Source organism: Myotis davidii, unplaced genomic scaffold (assembly GCF_000327345.1).
Source record: "Myotis davidii unplaced genomic scaffold, ASM32734v1 scaffold59, whole genome shotgun sequence".
In the NCBI taxonomy this organism is placed as follows: Eukaryota; Metazoa; Chordata; class Mammalia; order Chiroptera; family Vespertilionidae; genus Myotis; species Myotis davidii.
Genome location: NW_006293001.1, coordinates 845,088 through 850,706, shown reverse-complemented (window position 1 = coordinate 850,706; position 5,619 = coordinate 845,088). Strand labels below are relative to the sequence as shown.

The window sequence follows — 5,619 nt, the reverse complement described above, 5'->3', positions numbered from 1 at the left end:
GTCAGCCAGGCTTCCTGTGGTTCTGGATGATGTCCGTATTGTTTTTCTGAGGTATTAATCAATTGTTGTGAGCGGCATCAACTTCCCGGTGTTTATCTCTGCCGCCATCTTAGTTTCTCCCCCGTTTTGTCTTTTAGTTGTATTTTTGAAGTGGTTGTGCGAGGCAGCAATTTCCGGTGTTTACTTATGCCGCCATCTTCTATTGGTTGTTTCTGGTATGTACCCTGACAGGGAATGGAACCTGCAACTTTGGCATATCAGCACTACTTTAACCAACTGAGCTACCTGGCCAGGGCCTTAATTTTATATTTTTAACTGTTATAGATAATTACATGTTCCTAAGTTTATTGGGGAATTTTATTTGTGTGTGAATTGTTTAGAAGAAATGGTTTTGGAAAGATTTTTGGAGGGTCCTGATCATAATAATCTTAAAAATTTTTCTTGATCCCCACAAAAAACTGGTCTCATTATGACATATGGCTGATTATTTTCATAGATGCAGCTAGAATATTAACCTCATAGAGCTCCTTGAGTTTGTTTTTGCATATCTGTAAGCTATATACAATTGTATAACTACTGAGCCTACAAAATTAACTGTGACTGTAACTTTTCATAAGGAACCTCAGCTAGGACACTTAAAAGCCACTGTTAATTTGTTTTTCTCAGGGTAGAAAAGCAAGCCCAGGACACTGTCAGATTTTACCTACAGTAGTATCCTTAAATATCCCTCAAATTTTTAAGGTTCCTGCCCTGCTGTGAAGCGATCTTCCTTATCACCTGTAAGGCTGAGCCCTTATAAGCCAGGGCCCAGGCCAGTTTTCCTGGTAGGGCTTTGTAGGCATTGAATCTATAAGTAAAGTCAACCTTGTTATACCTGTTTAAATGAGCATTGTTCTCAAAAGTTGACACTGTAGGTAAAAGATTTGTTGCTTAATAGGTTTGTCCAATTATGTCCTGATGAAAAGGAGGACAGATTATTATTGAATCTATGCAAATATTTCTATTGCTATGAAAAGGAGATTCTTGCCATGGCCTGTGTAGCTCAGTTGGTGGGTATGGTCCAGTGCACCAAAAGGTTGCTGGCGCTATCATCTGGGTTTCGGGCTTGATCCTCAGTAGGGGGAGTTCACGAGGCGGCTGATCAATGTTCTGAGCTCACATTGATGTTTCTTTCCCCCTCTCCATCTGCCACCCCACACCCCTCTCTAAAAAAATCAATACAATATTTTAAAAAGAAAAGGAGATTCTCTAAAGAGTTTCTGAAATCTGAGAGTTAGTGGGAATATTTTAAATGTCTCATTTTGGTTTATAGAAGCAGAGTTTACTAATAGTTTGTTTATAGAAAGCTTTAGAAGAAAGAAAATAAAACATTAAAATAGTATCAACAGTATTCCAATCAAATACACTTTCTATCATTAGTTCATTCAGTACTATGTAGTTTTTGTTACTTCTTTTGTGTTAGCTGAGATTGGGTTAGCTGTCTACTGTTATGAAGGTGTTTGCTGGTAGATTAAAAAGGGTCCTGGAAATCTTGACTCAAAGATGGTACAAGAGTTGTTTGAGAGATATCACCCGAAGAGCCTGTACTCATATTCTGACCTTTGGGGTTAATAGTTTGAAGTACCTGGTACATTCCTTTTCTCAGACTCTGAACCTCTCTTTTGTTGAAGACACAAACTCTGTCCTACAGCTTGTGGCAGAGCTTTTAAAGAAATATCAGAGTAAAGTAACAGTTATCAGTGGAAAACAGAGACTCAATGGCTGTGGTGAATTTTTTACTGAAATTAATAATAGAATGGGGAAATGTAGAATTCTCTACTGGAGTACAGTACAGTAGGTCCTCAGGTTACGTTGGAAATCCGTTCCTACGGCGCGATGTAATGCGATTTTCGCTGGTAGTCGGAACCCACCTACATAAGCACCTACATCACTCACATGGAGCGCATACACGTCTGCAATAATGAAGTGAAACAGTAAAAAAAATTTAAAAGAAAGATAACAATTCCTGACCTTTACTTGTGGTAAATAAATAATAAAAAAAATAAAGCACATATGTAAATACATCAAAATGACAGAACTTTTTTTTTTTTTTAATAAAATGGGAGATGGCTATGTAACCACAAGACAACGTATGTCGAGTCCGATGTAACCCAAGGACTGTCTGTATCTAACTATTTCATGAAAATAATTATTTTCCCTGAGGGTAAAAATATAAAGGACAGTGAGAACATTGACACATCTCTAGGGACTTTCTCACAAAACAACATTTTTGAAATATTTATTAATAACACTTTACAAACTTAATCTAAGAAAGATACCTGTCTTTCTTGGTTTGACAGCTTTTTCATTGCGCTCTTACAAATAGTAACTTATCAAATAAACCTAATTCTTTCTAGCAGCAATAATCTGGTAGAAGTAACAAATCTTTTTTGTTTTCTTGGAGCACACTGAGAAATTACAAAGATAATTTTAGTGTAAAATATTGTAAAAAGTTTTATATTTTTATATTTAGAATATTAGGATAATGCAAAATTGAGAGTTGTTAGAAGATATGTGGCTTGATTAAAGTAGAATCATGGGAAAGGATGATAAATGGTTATGGAAAGAGACTAGACTTGGGGTGGTGAACACACAATACAATATAGAATTATACACTTGAAACTTATGTATAATTTTATTAATCAACTAGAGGCCTGGTGCATGAATTTGTGCACAGGTGGGGTCCGGCCGGCCCACCCTGATCGGGGTGGGCGGTCCGATTGGGGCCAGGCCAGCCAGGGGGAGGGACCATGGGCATTTGGCCAGTGGGGAGGGGGCTGCGGGAGTTTGGCTGGCCAGCCCCGCCCCTGATCCAGGTGTTGGGGAGGGGGCTATCGGGGCCACAGTGTGCATCAAAGCAACCGGTCATTCTGATCGTGATGTCACCTCAGTAAATTAAATAAAAACTTTAAAAGTTCAAAAAAAAATAATGTATAATCATGGGTGCCTGAGATACAATACTTGCTTACCTATTTAGTCAAAGTAACAATAAAAATAAACATAGAAGATAATATTTTTCCTGTGCTAAAGAACAAAAATTTGGTCAGTGTGAGATCTAATTGGCTTTATTGAGTAATTCATGAATCAGGCAGCATCCCATCTAGCAATTAGAGAGGAACTCTAAGAAGCTATACAAATTGAAGGCTTTTATAGGCAGAAACTGGACAGGATATGAAAGTGATCAGCACAAGTAAAAAGATGGTTCAGGGAAGGTTATCTTCCTTAGGAAAAGGTGGGGTCTTATCTTGCAGAAACTTCAGCTTCCTCTGGGGAGGCTGGAGAGGGCCCATGTGACAGATTACCTCATTGGTTCTCACCAGAAAATTCCAGACTGATTAAGATGACATTCTTGGGGAATTCCTGGGCAATTAGGTCAGTTATGAAATGTAGGCTCAGTATTCTGGGTGTTTAGCACAAGTGACTCCATTTTGGGCTTGCGGTTTTCTCATGAACATCTGGTTCATAAGTGAGAGAAAGCTTTAGTCCTTTATCCTGATATTCTTCTTTTTGTAGTTAATAGTTTGAAGTACCTGGTACATTTCTTTTCTCGGGCTCTGACATGTTTCTACTATTTAGGCATATTTACATAGGAGAAGAATGGCCTTTAATATTGAAGATGAAGGTATTAATCAGTATCTCAAGGAAGCAAGCCTATCAACACTGAGTGAAATTGCTAAGATTTAAAATGTTTCATAGCTTATTTTTAGAATTAGCTCTTATAAATCAAGGCATATAAAATTTACTTTCCAATTTAATCCTTCAGTATCAGTCTCTCAGATTCCAGAACAAATGGATACTTTACTTGAGGTCATTGATTACCTCTGGGGGATCTATGAGGTCAAAAGTATTTTCATAACAATAGTAAGATGTTATTTATGTTAATTGCGATGCATTCATTATTGCTGTCTTCAAATGTATTAATAAATGTTTAAAATGATATCTAAATTTGAATTTTCAATGTAATAAATATCAATAGCTATAATCCCTAGTATCCCAGCTTTAGGACAAAACCCTTTTAAAAAAACGCATATACCCAGTTGTATTTCTCTGTCACTGTTGCTCCTAATGTAGTCTCAACTACTCATATTGATTATAACTTTTAGCTAAACTAATTTCAGAGAGAAATGCTTGGGGTTAATAATCGAGAATTATCTGCCATACACCAGCATTTTAGCAGACTAGCAGAGTTCCTGAGCATTCATAACACAACTGTTTATAGCCACACATATGCCTTTTGTACCTTAAAGTGGCAAAAATAAACACTTTGATTAACATGACCCAGAACTTTAGCTCCTTAATACTAAAATTAGAAGCAAAGGTATATAAGCATAAAACTGCTTCATAATCAATGTTTCAGTATTTTCTCTTACTTAGAAATTATGTATCTAATCATTATTTAATTAATTCATTTTAATATTAGTCCAAGGTATAAATTACCTAAAGATCTTGAACATTACCTTCAAGCTGTCTGCTACAAAACATAGTTAATGTTGAAATAAAAACTTGCCAGAGTAATGATTCAATTTAGTTGAACATAGGAATTTATATTTTTTAAAATTGTAAACATTGTATAGGATTAATGTTAGCTTGTTTGGTTAAAGACATAACTTAAAAAAACAAATGTAGTAAAGTAGTCTAATTTACCAAAGATTTGCCTAAATTATGGAAACTTGAGTTCATAAAAGGTCCTGACTTTGTTTTTATAAATTTTACAAGTTTAACTTATTTTCTGGGAATTTTAGATAAAAGGCAATGAGAGGCCTGAAAAATGGATGATAATGATGGTTGTGTAACACTGTGAATGTACTTAATACCACTGAAATGAAAGGGGCCCAGCTGGTTTGGTTCAGTGTTTGAGCATTGATCCTTGAATCAATAGGTCACTGGTTCTAATCTAAGTTTCTATCTCTCTCTAAAAATCTGTAATAACATTTATAAAAAATAAACATAAAAGTGAAAGGCACAGGTCAGTTTGGTAAGATGTAATAGAGAAGACATTAGTAATTTTTTTTTAAAGATTTTAATTGATTTTTTAGAGAGAGTGAGGAAGGAAGAGGGAGAGAGAGAGAGAAACATTGATGTGCAAACCAAATATTGACCTGCTGCCTCTTGCATGCCCCCTACGAGGGGTATCAAACCTGCAAGCCTGCCCTGTCCAGGAATCAAACCGGCATCCTTTCAGTGCACAGGACAGTGCCAAACCAACTGAGCCACACCAACCAGAGCAGTAATGTATTTTTGCCTTTGCGAAATTCCTCCACAATTTTTCCTCTTATCTTCTTATAAAGAAGGGTAAGATTTGGATGCATGGAATTAAATACTGATAGAGGTATACATTCTGGATTGTCTGTAGATAGAGATAGGATGCAAAAATCTGGCCAAAGTTTTTCATGTTTACTTGAGGAAAATTGTGATAGAGGGAATTGAAATGTAGATTTTGAACATATATTTGTTTTTCGATGTTTATCAGTCAGCACATCATATGTTTTATAAATGAACACTTGCCATAACCGGTTTGGCTCAGTGGGTGGAGCGTCGGCCTGCGGACTGAAGGGTCCCGGGTTCGATTCCGGCCAAGGG

The 5,619-nt window shown here is 36.4% G+C and overlaps 1 protein-coding gene and 1 long non-coding RNA gene across 15 annotated transcripts in view; one reads left to right on the top strand and one right to left on the bottom strand.

Moving 5' to 3' along the window:
* Positions 1-5,619, top strand: part of BAZ2B (bromodomain adjacent to zinc finger domain 2B) — a 319,669-nt gene that overhangs the window by 87,513 nt on the left and 226,537 nt on the right. The window lies entirely within an intron of this gene.
* LOC107183520 overlaps positions 2,100-5,619 on the bottom strand; it is a 23,324-nt gene continuing 19,804 nt past the window's right edge. The window contains exon 3 of the long non-coding RNA XR_001514311.1: positions 2,100-2,167. This is a non-coding gene — a long non-coding RNA (uncharacterized LOC107183520). The remainder of the gene's footprint in view (positions 2,168-5,619) is intronic.